We start from the raw sequence: 16,473 nt of genomic DNA on the forward strand, positions 1-16,473 counted from the left end.
TTGTCCTCTACACTTTTATACTGCCACTTATTTCAGTGGCTTCACACAAAGTATGAAGGAGCTTATATCTATAGAAATTCCCAATCATCCAGGTCATGATTCTCCCCAAACTGCTTTTTCCAAAAGGCAACTGGACCTTCTTGGTTTAAAAAAAAAACAAAAAACATTTCACTTCTTATCTAAGAAACTTCTTCCGTTAACTCAGGAAGCTTCTTGGATGAGAAGCAAAACATTATCAAAAAAAACAAACCCAGGAAGGTTCAGTTGTATTTTAGAAAAAGCACCCTTAGGACTATGAAGGAATTTGCATTCAATCTACTTTCAGCTGTACATTCTAATTTTTATGGTTCCAATTTTGATTGTAGAAAAGAGTCCGGTTGTTATGCAAGTTGCTTCCACTTTTCAAGAGACTTCCATTTCTGCACAGGAAGCAAATGCATTTTGGGTTGCTACCTTTATATTTCATGATTCCAGGTACACACCTAACTCCAAATAGCATCTGTTCATACATACAATGCATCTGGAATAAAGGGTGTGCCCTAAACTGAGACAAAGCCCTAGCTAAATACCTTCTATTCCTGTTGAAATATTTGAATCAGGTGTGATCAACAGATGTTTTCTGTCAAGTCTCCCATTTCCATTTGTCCATCTGTGATTCAGTTTTGAATGATAACTAAATGGTACAGTAGCCATTCACATAGTGAATCAGCCCTTCCCTTCTTTCCGTTCAAAGTTGGCACCCTGGAAGACGCTAAATCAAGTCATCCCTAAGCTGTGGATAGACAGCGAAGCCAGCAAGTCACTGTGTGAGTGGCCTCAAGTCTGTGCCCATTGTCCTTTCCCCTGGCAGATGATAAGAGTACCAGTACCACCCCTTTTTCTCTCTTATTTGTTGGGGGTGGGGATGAAGAGAGAGAGATTGTTTTGGGGTGTGGGGGGAGGTGATTCGATTTTAATTTCATAGGAGAGCAGTTGATTCATTGCTCTTTGTCGGTGGTGTTGACTCTCGTAATGACTTCCCATCAAAATGAAAAGTGGAATGACAGCGTTCATTATTCCTGCTGCTTGTTATCTCAGCAGTGGGGGGAGGGCTACCCCCTCCCCCCCACGCAGCCTTTCAACCATTCTGGACAGTGAGTGATGGGCCCTATTAATCACCGACCCTGCGGACTCTGGTGGACACACGCTACCCAGCAGAGAAGGAGAGAGAGATAAGGCACCAACAGCCGCTACAATCCATTAACGTCAAGTGGGACTCTGGCCCCTCCTTCATTCTTTGCTTTCACCCTCTTGTGGCTATAGAGGTAGTTGTTTTGGGTGGGGTGGGGAGGAGCAAGAGAGGAAAAACAAACGGACTTTACCTTTTTGGACCATCAGCTGGAAACTGAGCAAAAGCCTTACTTTTTTCATTAACGCTCGGTAGCCTTCTAGGTTGTTTAGATTGTAATTGGATTGCCATTGCTATGCCATTGCTTTTCCAAAAGGAAAAGTTTCTGTTTTTCCATCTTATTTGCCACCTCCAAGCCCTCTTTGTTGACATATCTCTCTAAAATTCATTGGCCACTACAAACACATTCTGATTGTAAGGATCATTTATGATTCACCTCTTGGTTGATACATTTCAGCTCTACAAAATCTGGTGACTTTCAAATATGTTTGGCAGAACCCCAAAATTTGCAGGTAAAAATGAATTTCTTGGATAATGTGGAATGATTCATGTATCAAGGTATGAGTATATACTGTATTTAAGATGAAAGCCATTGTCCCTCTACAGAGGGAGTAAGGCAATTTAAAATAGTCCATCACATACAGTAGTGACTCCAAAATTATGACAGTTTCTAAGGTTGGAAAGGGTTTTTTTTTTGTGTGGCATCAGGGGTGGGATTCTACCAGTTCGCACCTATTCTCTAGAACCAGTTGTTAACATTCTAAGCAGTTCGGAGAACCAGTTGTTAGAAGAAATTACTGGCCTAATCCTGTAAGGAAGGCAGGAAGGAAACATTCTGGTGTTGCTTACAGAAACTGCCTCTCCATTAACCCTTATTACATTCTTGGCAGGACTAGACTTTCTGTCTCTGGAACGTCTCTGGAGTTTTTTCCCCCTCCTTTGCTGGTATTTTGCTTGTGTCGAATGACCATTCAAAGTTAAAATGGCATTGAAAAAAGTGACTTATGACCATTTTTCACACTTACGACTGTTGCAGCATCCCCACAGTCATGAAAGGCAGGCAAGAAGATGCATGCCTCAATGTGAGTGATGTTGAGTTGGCCACGCCCAGCCAATAACATGACCACCAAGCCATGCCCACCCAGTCACATGACCACCAAGTCACACCCACAGAACCGGTTGTTAAAAATTTGAATCCCAGCACTGTGTAGCATGGATGGTGCCATTATTTAAGGCTCTTTTCATATTTGAGAATCCTAAATGGAAAAAAAATGTGCATACTTTTTCATTGAATAGAATCTGTCTGGGTCACCATCAACATCTGCTGAGGTACTGGAGGTGAATGAAGTGGATAGTTAGAGCAATAACTAGTGAAAGGAGGTATGAGCTAATTGCCTATTTACTTTTTATAATTTCCAAGTTTCTGTACAGAGCTTAAGAAAACAACAATTTACATTGATATACAATAAAAATAAATCTAGAACCAACCTTCCTTCCTTCCTTCCTTTCCTCCCTCCCTCCCATGACATCCAGATAAAATGCATGGAAAGATATTGTTTTACATGGTAGGTATAGCATTTTTCTTCAAGTCCTTGCCATGGGCAAGTCTAGGTCCAGAATCTGAGTTTGATGATACTAGACAAATACCCCTCAGTAGCAGCCAGTTCAAAAGCCTGCAGAATCTTCTGGCCCACAATTCAGGTGACAGTAAACCAGAGCCATCCTGAGGAACTTAAAACTTGAAATGTGCTTTATTTGCAAAGATGCCTGGAAGTTTGTTAGTTACTGAAAATAACATGGTACACACATAACAATATATCTCTTGGTTCTATGTAGGCTGAGAAACATTTTTAAAAAAAATACTGTGATAATACTGCAGATACTAAAGTTGGACACCTTTATGACTTTTAGAACATTTTTGTGTGATTAAAAACATTCATGACCTGAAATCTGTTCAAGTGATCTATGTCTATGCTTGGAATAAACAAATGCCCCAAAGATGCCAATAACAAGGCTTTTTGCTATTACTTGCAAAACATAGAAGTTTTCTAAATTAATTTCTTAGTTTACCTGTAATCTCTGAATGGGGCCCCTTTGACTTCATTTTGTTCTTTCCCTTGAGAATGTTTCATACAGAAAATTAAGGAATAATTTGATGCAAATAATAGAAACTACAGAATCAACAGAAAGCCCAATCAAGTGAATGGATTGAAAAAGATCCCACACCTATGCCATCATTTTGTCTCCCTCCCCCTTGTGTACATTATGAGTGTTCCCACAAAGGCGGTCCTTTGGTTTGTAGCTTGCCTATTTGTTTTTCCTTATTTTAGGTGTTTTGATTGATTATTGTTTACATGCCATCAATTCAGTGTTATTTCTTAAGCAACCACATTTAAAGATTTTCTTCCTGATTTAAAGGACAAAACCTGGTTGGTTTTTCTCTAGACTTCAGAATAAAAGCCATACCAGGCCTGGTGGATAGTTGAATGGGAGTTTGACAGACAATCTGAAACATTGGAAAAAGGCAATAAGAAGGCTCTTATTATTTTAGTATATTATTAATATGCTAAACTACAGGTAGTCCTTAACTTATAATCACAATTGAGCCCAAAATTACTGTTGTTGTGAGACATTTGTTAAGTGAGTTTTATCCAATTTTACGATGTTTCTTGCCATGGTTGTTAAGTGAATCACTGCAATTGATAAGTTAGTAAACATGGCTGTTAAATGAATCTGGCTTCCCCATTGACTTTGTTTGTCAGAAGGTCACAAAAGGGGAATCACATGAGCCTGGGACCCTGTCATGATCATAAATATGAACCAGTCACTAAGCATCTGAATTTGAACACATGATTATGGGGATGTTGTAAAGATTGTAATTGTGAAAAATGGCCATAAGTCACTTTTTTCAGTGCTGTTGTAACTACGAACTGTCACTAAATGAACTGCTGTAAGTCAAAGTCTATCTGTACATTATACACTATACCAGTGGAGGCTAACCTTTTTTGGCTCCCGTGCTGATAATTGTGTGCGCGTGTGCTTGTGTGCCAGCACCCAGAAGGCAATGCGTGCTGCCCCCCCAGTCCCCTGCGCATGTGTGCACAATTCCTCTTCGTGCGCTGCAGGTCTGCGTGCACAATTCCCACTCGCGTGCTGTGCATCTGCACATGCGTGTGTGCTTCCCCCTTGCACACAGTATATCTGCGCATGTGCATGCGTCTCCCACGCACCCCCCTCCACCCCCTGAATATGTGCACCAGATACCTGACATTCAGCTGTTGGGCGGCGGTGCATGTACATGTGCAGTGGGGCTCTTCCAGGCAACCTCTCTTGTGCCAGGGGAAAAAGCTCTGTGTGCCACTTCCAGCACGCGTGGCATAGGTTCACCAACATGGTACTGTACTATACATCATATTATTACCAAGAAAACTTCGTGAATATTTCAGTGTTTTCTTTTACTTTAGATATCAAAAAGTGCAGTCATTTTTTACCGATTGCATTGTATTTTATATTTTACTTTGTTTGTTTCATTGTTATATTCTTTACTTACTTTTTTTCAGGATCTTTTTTAATGACCTATGGAAGCTGCATTTTAGAAGTTGTTCTTTATGAACAATTGATTGATTGATTATGCATGTGCCTAGTACAATATTGGGAGCATTTCCCTGCACTATTTTGCATTAAGGTGTTCGTAGGAAGGGTATTTCCCAAGGCAGACCATCAGCTGAACATACTTCTATACAGGATTATTGGCAGAATTTCATATGGCCTGATATTACTAAATGAAATGTGCTAAAAATGAGTAGAACATTTACAAATATTTACGTAGCACATTCACACATCTAGCCTTTTCTCTCATTCATGTATTCAACAGACATCTGTTGCCCTGCTTGAACAAAAGCAGTGACCTAAAGAAATGTATTAATTACCATACCTTTATTCAGAATTAATTAATCTAGACTAATTAGCACCCTCTGGACTAATATCAGAATTGTTAATAAGGCATGAGAAGAAATTCATCCAAGTATGATATTTTAAAAATTACTTTTAATTACAAAATGAAAATGAAATAAAAATACAACATAAGGGATTTTTTTCTGTTATTAGTTTATCATTTGAAAATTCATTCACTTTGTATCTCACATAGAATAACACGAGGGTTTTTTCCTTTTTACAGATAAAATATTTGAAAGCTTTCAATGCTCTTAAGTTTGTACGGATTCTCAGTCATCCAGGTCATGGTTGTCAAAAAGGTTGCTTTTTCAGGAGGCAACTGGACTTCCTTGTTTTTTTCTTTTGAAGAAGCTTCTCATTCAAGAAGCTTCTTCAGCTCTGACAGGATTGTGGGTAATGGAAGGATTTATATTCCTTGCAGACAGCTGGTCATTTGCATCCTTTTAGCGGGTCACTGAAGCACTTGGAGGTTTATCTGTGTCCTCAGTGTCACCTGAGTAGTGCTCCTGGTTTCTGTCCTCTGCATTTTTTCCTCCATTCCTACTCCTACACCATTCAAACGGTGTCCATCCCAAATTGTGTCACTAAAAGTCTGTAGAGTTTGGTTGTCCCAAAGATGCTTTTTCAGGAGGCAACTGGACTTTCTTGTTTGTTTCTTTTGAAGATGTTTCACTTCTCATTCAAGAAGTTTCTTCAGCTCTGACAGGATAGTGGGGAAACTATCTTTTGTTTCAAAAGAAACAAACAAGGAAGTCCAGTTGTTTTCTGAAAAAGCACCTATGGGATTTCAATGCCCTAGTTCAGAATTCTGAATCCTGGTTCTCTCTACATGCATCTTCCATCTTTCTCTGTTCACTTGGTAGCCCTGTCAGTTGGAAAATGTGGAGCTGAACTAAGTGCAACAGTTCAGAAAGATAGTAAGATTGCCCCTTTTTCTATGTCTGTGTGAAAGAACTGTCACAGATTAACACTTTAGAGATAGAACATAGACATTCAATTTAAGAGCAAAATACTTTTGTGAGGAAGGGTGTTCTTACAATTAGATAATTTTACTATTCCAAGATAAATTATTTCTCCATCAAATCTGTTATAATCTACTTTGCCAAAGTTTTAACTGAAGATGTCAAGAGTTGAAAAATATTTTTCATAGAAGAATATCTGGACTACCACTGTGCTAGATTTTCTTCCCACTCACATATGCTGACTAGCCAATTTTTATTTCTATATCTATATATCTATATCTATCTGTCTATCTATCTATATATGGTATTCAGCTTTGTTCAGGTATTTTCCCACGTCATTATAGTTGTGCTTTTAAAGTTGTAGCAATGTTTCAGCAGAATCTCATCTGCCATCATTAGGCTTCTGTATTCTGTATTGCAATACAGAAGCCTGATGACGGCAGATGAGATTCTGCCGAAACGTTGCTACAACTTTAAAAGCACAACTATAATGATGTGGGAAAATACCCGAACAAAGCTGAATACCATACATACATACATATACATACATACATACATACATACATACATACATATAAAAAATTTAACCACTGTAAATTAATTTAACCTTTTTTTACCTAGGGAACATCACCTCCTTTTGATAGCGTGTTTTTCTTCCCCTTGCTCTTAAAAGAGAGGGATAAACATGTTCCTGTGCTTTGATATAGAGAGAATAGAGGTACTTTCTTCTGGTATTCTTTTTAAAAAAATCAAATTTAAATTATGTTTTACAAAAGCTGTATGTATGTGTGTTCACATTGCTTGGGTTTTCAAATGATGCCTTTGAGCATCATTAATTAATATATTTGAAAAATAAGGATAAGCTTTAAACATGATATTCCCACAGCCATTTTCACAGATATTGAGTAGGTATTTTGCTTTCACTGATTTTGTAAACAATAACTTTAGTTTTTTTAATGGAGAATTAATATATTTGAAAAATAAGGATAAGCTTTAAACATGATAATATTTTCAATAATATCTCTCTGTAGAGTGAGAGGCGTTTCAAAAAGTACTGTGATGTGGTTGCATTCAGTTGCTGGGTTTACTTTTCTGAACCCCCAAAAAAGTCAAAGCTAAGTTAGGGAAGTTAAAAAAATGTCCTGGGAGTTGAGAGAAGATTGTACATAACAATTCAGCAGTGCTGTTTCAATGATAGGATATTTTAAAATTAGTCAAATCTAGAATGTAATTATTTTATGAAATAGACTAATTGGCAAAGTTACTATTCTTTCTTATTTTATATTATTATATGCCCCAAATATCATCTGATGTTTCTTGCCAAATAAACACAGACCGAACTTCAAGAGCATATTGCTGACACTTTCACAAAATGGGTGCCATGAGAGACTCAGTCATAACAGCATCCGTTTTACTAGAAGGCAATGTATGATCACCATAGCAATACCACCTCATACCATTCTATTCTTTTTTCTTTCTTTTGCTGGATAATGTCAAACAGAAGCCCAAACTGAAATTAATCTTCATTTTTCTGACAATGTTTATGGAGTCCATGGCATTTTGGAAATTTACAATCATGCTAAAACCATTTTTGAAAAAAGCTGAGTTGAAGCACAGAACTTCTGTGAAAAACAGCATCGGCCAATCACATTGATAATGCAAGATGAAGAGGATATCAAAAATAAAGAAACTAAGTTTACTTTTTAAAAAAAATCATATTTTGTATAATTCAGACTGACATTTCAAACACTTCCTGAGGTACACTCAAAGCAATTTGTTTCCAGAATAATTATATATTCTGATATTTTATTTTGTTGTACAGCTGACAATTTTTAGTTGTCATTCATCTGCACATGCCTCATCTTATATTTTATACACCTGTTAACTTTATTAATTCACTAATTTCAATGAGGCTGTGCATGAGAAGTCTCCCGTGGAGTTATATTCCTTATTATCCCATATGCAGTGCAGTCCCATATACAGCAAAATCTCTGAGTTTAATGAGGCTTATTCCGAAGTAAATGAATACAGGATTATAGCCTTATTTATTATCTTGACAGAGCTTAGCAATATAATCTTCACCCAAAATTGCCCTTGCAGTTTTTTTTTTAAAAAGTTTCTTTAAAAGAAAAAATACATACAATTTACATACTCCAAAGCAATATGCAAGGATTCAATTTCACTAATACTTTTCATCAAAATGGATGTCAAGTGAAAACCAGGAAGAGGCAGAAGAAATAGAGAAGGAAGTAGAAGAAATGAATCAATAAAATAAAAAAAATTGTACAGGGCATGTTGGATATGTTACTTTCTGGCAAGATGAAAAGTTGGAGGATGTGTGAGGTCTTTATAACTTCTCTAGTACTTCAGACTGTTATAAACTCCAGACTTTGCAATAACATCATGATCAACTTGTCGGCACAAGCAAACATCAATGTAGTACCCAATCTGTATGCAGTGTTGGCTCTGCTTCAATGATCAAGTAACATTCTGTATCATATCTGAAGACAGCAGATTAGTCAGAGGACTAAGGACAGTTCTGTCATTTACATAACTGTGTCATCTAACTTAGGAGAATCCAGAATGTCCAGCAAGAACTTCTACTGAACCAGCCTCCTTGTGTTATTTTGATTGCTTTTAATTAAAAATAATACAATAATACTTCTAAGTTAGCATAGATGGATGTCTAATATGTTTGAAACGGAGACTTAAAATGTGAAGGATTTGAGATGATAAGAATGTTCAGGTTTGTTTTTTCAAGTAACCATGAATGCATGCAATGTCAGTCTGCCTCTTTATGCAATATATTTTATCAATTTCTGCAGGCTTTGCGTCTGTATCATCACTTTGCCCCAAAAGTAGGAAGGAAAATGTGCAAAGAATCAGAAGCTTCTAACTTTCCAGAGACATGGTGGCATGATCTGAAGAGGTTGAGCTGAATTTTATACAACTTCAAACAAATAGGATGGGATGTATGGGAATATATATGGAAATCCTCTGGTATAGTATGTTGGTTCCCATGTATATTTGTAAACCATTTCCAAACTGGGTAGTATAATGTCAAGCGTTTTCAAGGTTTTCTGGAAGGAAGTTTAAGGGTTAAGATTGAAGCAATTTACCATTCAGGGACTTTTTGTTTTAATCCTATTTTTTTAAAAAAAACAACAAGACAAAACATATAAAAATTAATGTGCTTTGTATGTCCCTATGTATTTGTATGCTTTGTATGTCCGTATATCTCTGGCTTACAGGATTGTTATAACTAGATAATACAGTATTAAAATAATTTGGACTCATGAAAACTTTACTCAAATACTTTTCTCTCTCTTCATATTCTTCCTTATAAGTCCCACCATAGTTGTATATCATTGTTACATTGATGTTGACAAACAAATCAAAGGGTTTTCTCCTCTCCATTCTTTATATTGTACTGTGAAATGGAGCATGTACCTGTTTGAATGGAGATTTAGCCATTAAAAAAGATGAAAAGTTATCCCAATTTATCACCCTCATTCATTAATATCCAGTACCTCTGAAATATGCCATTTCTTGCAAATGCACCATCCACACTTCACTACTTCTCCTTGCTTACTGGGGGAAAAAAGAGGAAAGAAGGAAAGAAAAGGGGGGGAGCTTTTGCACTCTAAAGCCATTTGTCAAACATTCCCGTGAGCTCTGCTTGGCTGTTTCTGAAAGGACACCGTGCCGCCGCAGGGGAAGGTGAACATGAATAAAAGCACTATGTAAATTGGTGCTTAATCTGTGGAGAAACACCCAGGCTCCAGAGAGCTACTCATCACTCCTCTTAACTGTGATTAACGGATGAATTAAGCAGCACCTTTAACACTTTCTTTACTTGCCATAAGATGCGCCTTATAGAACCATGCATCCTTTACAAAAGGCCTGTTTTTAACAATTCTCGGACACCAGCACTATTTAGGGAAATTCTGCCTTGAAGCAAGAGTTGCACTTTTTTTTTTCCTAGTCTGTGAAGAGGATTTGACTTTTATCAAGTCTGTCAAAAGTTTATACACTGCACAAGAGTAGACTGTGCTTTGGGACATATTATATGAACCAGATCATCATGTTAAGTATCCTATAATACAGTTAGTTAATTTCAAAATAGCATGTTATATGAACTACAAGTGGCTTTTAAGATTTAGCATGTTATCTAGATCCAGCCACTGAAAAAGGAGGAGGTGATAGATTTTATATGTGCATGAATGGACATTATAAGGCTTACCCTTCAAGTAAGGACATGCCACATTATGGATGTATAGATGCTATCTTTAATGTCAGCTCTAATGTAACATGGCTAAACATGGCTAAACTTTGCCCCTGCAAGATTTTTCTACTTGTGCAATTTACGAAGCCTAATTTCTTTTATAGTTAATCTCACCCGGGGGTATCAAAAAATGTAAAACTTTTCCCACTGCAAAAGTTACTTCTAAGAATGTGAGAAACTAGGAACATATGTACAAATTCAGGAATGGGGTAAAAAGCTCAACTTTTCTATATTCACGGTGCCTTTAAGGATAAGAGCTGCCTGACTGAGACAGAGACCTCAGTACCAACATTCCACAGCCTTCTTCTCTGGAACCTGCAGCCTCCCTGCCAGAGTTTAGTTATTTTTAGATTATTTCAATTTAAAAAACAATGGGAAGCTGGTATGTGCAAAGCAAAGCACCAAGCTGAAGCATCATCTTTATTTACAATAATGCTTCTGCGATTCACATAGGCCTCATAGGCATTCTTGGAAAATAAAAATGGTGGGTGGCTGCAGTGCTTTGTTTGGAAATGTGTCCACCAGAGCAAAAAACAAAAAGACCAAGGTAAGCATGGGTGGAAGAAAACTTTCAGAGAAACTAAAAAGGGTGGCAGGGAGCAACCTTCCTAATTTGCCTCCTAGTCAATGTGTGGTTTGCGACCGGTCGTTTTGTGAGAACGCCCATGACATCTTCTCAAAATGCTAAAGTATACCCACCAGTCCAAAATGACTGCCTATTCCTGGCCTAATGTATCCCAAAGAGAAGGTTCAGATGTCCTCCATCAAAGGCAATGTTTATTGCAGTTTATTACCTGATGATTTCCTGAGTGAGGAACAACTCAAGTGGAGGAATGAGCACCACATCTCTGTCAATCACACTGTAAGATCAGGTAATAAAAGAAATGGGGTCAAAACAGGCTACCGAGAAGAAAGAGGGAAATGTCACCTCATTTGGAGAAAAAATTAAATTTGCAGGTGTACAGTTTTTAAAAAAAATAAATTACCTTCCTAGTCTATAGATAAATGGGGAAATGAAGACTGAGCATGTTCTATAAACGCAAAGCACTGAATGTCACTGGAAAATAAAAATGGGAAACTGAGGAGAAGATGTTAACTGACTTAATTTGCTTTTCTGCAACCATGCTAAAGAGGAATATGGCAGCCTTGTGGTATCTCTGAATAATTGTAAATTTTGTTGAAGGTCTACTTATTACTTCCAAGCAGAGGTGGTATTCAGCTGATTCTGACCAGTTCTGGAAAGCTGGTAGTGGAAATTTTGAGTAGTTCAGAAAACCGGCAAATACCATCTCTGACTGGAGATTTTACAGTATCCTTCCCCTGCCACACCCACCAAGGCACACCCACAAAACCAGTAGTAAAAAAAATTAACCCCACCACCGCTTCCAAGGGCTCAGCAACATAGCCTTCTTGCCATTGCTTGTAGACACCCCACTAACTTGTTTGTCAAGGGCATGGATTGGCAACTGACATAAAACTTCAGCTGTTGCAGTGTCTTGGGGTCATGGGATCATCATTTATGACCTCAGTCGACTTCTGACAAAGTCAGTGGGCGAAGCCCACTTAATGACTCTGTGATTCACTTAACAAATGCAGTGATTGCAGTAAAATCAGGTATGGCTCACTTAAACAACCACTTTGTTCAACAATGGAAATTCTGATTCCAATTGTTGTCCTAATGTTGTCCAATTATATAGGATTACCTATATAACTTTAATAATATTATTTTTATGGAAGGAAGAGCCCACAAAGGCAAAAGTGTTCACAAAAGTCATAATATTGCTCAGTTGCCGCTCTATGGATTTCAAAGATCAGTGTGCGGAGCAACAGTCTAATCTAATACTACAAGAAATGTACAACACCCAGAAATGTAGTGACAGTTGAATAAGTAGAAACGGTGCTACGAATAGGCATAAACCTCCTCAGAACAGAATTTGAAGAATGGTTTCAGCTCAAGCCAATTTGCTTATGGTGCAAAATTGGTGAAAACTTTGTCTTTTTAATTTCAGTAGCAAATTTTTTACTGGGCTCAGAAATAAACTTCTGTTCTCTCTCTGATTAACCACTCTGGCTTTCCATCCATGAATGATGGATGGAAAGGAATGATGGAAAGCACATATATATATAAAATATGCACACAGGTGGTCCTTCATTTACAATCAAAATTGAGTCCAAAATTTCCATTCCTAAGCAAGAAATTATTACGTGAGTTTTGCCCTATTTTTTGCCACATTGTTAAGTAGTTCACTGCAATTGTTAAGTTAGTAATATGATTTTAAGAGAATCTGGTTTCCCCATTGTCACTAAACAAATGTTTGTAAATCAAGGACCACCTGTCTCTAATTTATATGCACAGGTAGTTCTCAACTATTCATTTAGTGACTGTTTGAAGTTACAACACCACTGAAAAAAGGACTTAATGATTGTTTTTCATACTTATGATATTGCAGCATCTCCATGGTCCTGTGATCAAAATTCAAATGCTTGGCAACTGCACGCATTTATGACGGTTGCAATGTCCCTGGCTCCTGTGATCACTTTCTCCCTCCCTCCCTCCCTCTCTTTCTCTCTCTCCCCTCTCTCTCATCTATCTTCTGTTTATTATCTAGTTTATCATTTTACTAACTTAGATGAAACAATATATATAACATGTATGACATATGATATGCCATATTATATATAATCTATCTACAGTATCTATCCTATCTATCTATCTATCAATCAATCTATCAATCAATCAATCAATCAATCAATCAATCAATCAATCTATCTATCTATCTATCATCTATCTATCTCTTCTTTCTTTTTTTCTTTCTTTCTTCTCTATTTCTTCTCTAGTATTATTATATCCAGTATTTAGTATCTAGATTGCTAGCTAGCTACAATCTCTCAGAGAATCATCTGTCCAGCTACTATAAAGCTACTGTAAAATCAGTACTGCAATGAAACAATTAAAATTAAAATATATATTTCCTGTCATGTTTCAGTTCTTCCCCAAAACCTTCCCCTCCCCTTTGTGGTGGGGATTGCAAGTTTTCTCCCGTGTGGTGTCCTCATGAAATGTTTGATTCCATTTCCATAATCCCTATGTTAACCTGGAAATGACAGAAATATTATTTGTATTTAAATAAGGGGGAACCTACATTAATTCATTCAGTAGCTAGATGCAGCAGTTTTTGTTTTGTTGATACTATGCCAGAGAGAAAATTTATGATAATGAATGTTTAGCATGCTAAAGGCTGCATAGTGAAGCACACATTTTTATTGTCACATCATGCATACCCATAACAAAAAGTCTTAAAGTCTGTTACAAATAACCTTTTGTAGACCCCAGTCTATTTCATTAGATGCAAGATGTGTATCTCAGATTTCACAAATACAAATATAAATCAGCCTTAATGTGCTGGATGGGAATTACTGGACCTGAAATTCTGAGTCCTTGAGACGATAGTTTGGAGATGTTTGATACAGATGAATATAATTATATACACAGTTTAAAAAAGAACAGTGGAATAGAATGGCCAATTTTTTAAAAAATAAAGTATATGATGACTAAAGCTTAAGAGAAAAATAAGACAATTACAGACAGTAATACATTATTACTGAAATTTTACTGGCAAATATTCAAAGCAGCTATGAAAACTTAAAAAACAAAATTTGAACATGATATGTTAAAAAGGCAACTTAAAATGAACAGTAAATGATAAAATCATTTTAAAAATAACTAAGGACATATGTTCCATAAACTGGAAGCAATATAAGAAGCTCTAGAATAGTGATGGCAAAGCTTTTGAGCTTGGTATGTCAAAAACTCAGAAAATGGCTAACTTGATTCAGCTGGCATGATCTTGGCAGAGAACAACAAAAGAGAAACAATTGCGCAAGAACAAGGTATTCTTTTGATAATAATTGGAAGGCGTTGGTGAATCCTGGCATGTCGCCCAAAATGACATGGTGTCAATGACTCTCTAGCCCAGTGGTCGCCAACTGATGGGCTGGGGACCACTGGTGGTCCATGAGAAAATGTTGGTGGTCCGCAGAGAAATGTCCTCCCCCAAAGCATTTAATCCAGGCTGCATGAGAACAGTCTGCACCGCCCACATTCCCTGCCCACCCGCTGGCCCTCACCCTTCGGCTGAGCTCAAACCTTACCTAGAGCTACGCAAGCTGCAACTGGAAGGTAAGACCAATGGCAAGGGAGGGAAATCCGCCCCGGGGTGGCTTGCTGACAATGGTGGGAAAGTCGGTCCCATATTCCAGAGCTGCAGTAGTAGATGACCCTTTGGTCATCCCGGAGCAGCTCCTCCTCCAGTCCATGGCAAGCTGATGCACCCGGGTGGAGGAACAGCTGCCCCAGTTATGTGGGCATGGCTTGGTGGGTGTGGCTTGATGGGCATGGCAGGGGAAGGATATGGTAAAATCTCCATTCCCAGCCCACTCCAGGGGGAAAGTTACTGCAAAATCCCATTCCCTCCCCACCCCACTAACCTGCTTTCCAGCTCAGTTCTCCTGTTCAGGGCAACAAAAGAAGACCCAGCCAATCAGTTGGGACTCAGGAGGCAGAGAATAGATGGGAGTGGGGCCAGTCAGAGGTGGCATTTGCCAGTTCTCTGAACTATTCAAAATTTCTGTTACTGGTTCTCCAGTCAGAACCTGCTAAATACCACCTCTGGTCAGAATCCTTCTTCTGACAGGCTCCTTAAATTTTTAAGTGGAGAAAACATTTTGTTTGCAATATAAAGTGATACAGTCAATCAGATACAAGTTTATTAAATTTTATGAGAAATAGGCAATTGTGAAGAAATTATCTTTCTTATTCAAGGAAATTGCCTCAAGGTTTCACTTTTCTATGCTTCCTTTGGTTTCAGTAGAATTTGTATAAGAAAATTTTCCTAAGAACATGTGTTCCTTCCACAAATGCTTTCAGCCTATTGACATATGAATAGAACAGAACAGAACAGAACAGAACAGAACAGAACAGAATAGAATAGAATAGAATAGAATAGAATAGAATAGAATAGAATAGAATAGAATAGAATAGAATACTTTATTGGCCAAGTGTGATTGGACACACAAGGAATTTGGTGTAAATACTCTCAGTACACCTAAAGAAAAGGTACATTTGTTAAGAATCAAGAATCATAACGTACAACACTTAATGATAGTCATTGGGTACAATCAACAATCAAATCATACTAGGAAGCAGTCAATGTAAATCGTATGGATACAAGCAACAAAGTTACAGTCCTACAATCACAAGTGGGAGGGGATGGGTGAAAAGGAATGATGAGAAGATTAACAGTAATAGTAGTGTACACTTTGTAAATAGTTGAACAGTGTTGAGGGAAATGTTTGTTTAGCAGAATGATGGCTTTTGGGGGAAAACTGTTCTTGTGTCTAGTTGTTCTGGTGTGCAGTGCTCTATAGCGTCGTTTTGAGGGAAAGAGTTGAAACTGTTTATGTCCGGGATGTGAGGGGTCTGTAAATATCTTCACAGCCCTCTTTTTGACTCGTGAAGTAGGTCCTCAATTGAAGCCAGGTGGGTAGTAATTCAGTCCTAATTATCCTCTGAAGTCTGTGTCTGCCCTGTTGGGTTGCAGAACCAAACCAGACAGCTATAGAGGTGCAGATGATAGACTCAATAATTCCTCTGTAGAACATGTCAGAACCAATACCGCCCATTGCTAGGGAGTGCATCTATATCATTGTGTAGTGGTTGGATGGGGATTTTAAAACATGCCAAAATTGCTAACAGGAAGAGTGAAAAACCTTTGGAAAAGTCTATTATAGTTTCACTAAGACAGAAATGAACTGACACAGCATTATGTAAGCCACAAGAAAAATACAGGTAGACCTATTTATCTCAAATGTCTGTTGTACAATCCAGCTCTTACCTACAAGGTTTTAGAGAAAAGTTAGATAATCCCATAGGATGGAAATGCATTTGCATGCAGAAGGAATTTCCCCATTCTAAGTCTTAGGCATCTGTCATTTGGCCAGAAGAGGTAAGAAGCACTTAGTGGTCCAGGAGCTTGTTTAGCAGTGAAAGATGACAGGCTGTACATTAAAGTGAAGGAGAAAAGAAAGTATCATGTCCCATTTTT

Source organism: Pseudonaja textilis, chromosome Z, assembly GCF_049901715.1.
Source record: "Pseudonaja textilis isolate UNSWEBS1 chromosome Z, rPseTex1.2, whole genome shotgun sequence".
Lineage (NCBI taxonomy): Eukaryota > Metazoa > Chordata > Lepidosauria > Squamata > Elapidae > Pseudonaja > Pseudonaja textilis.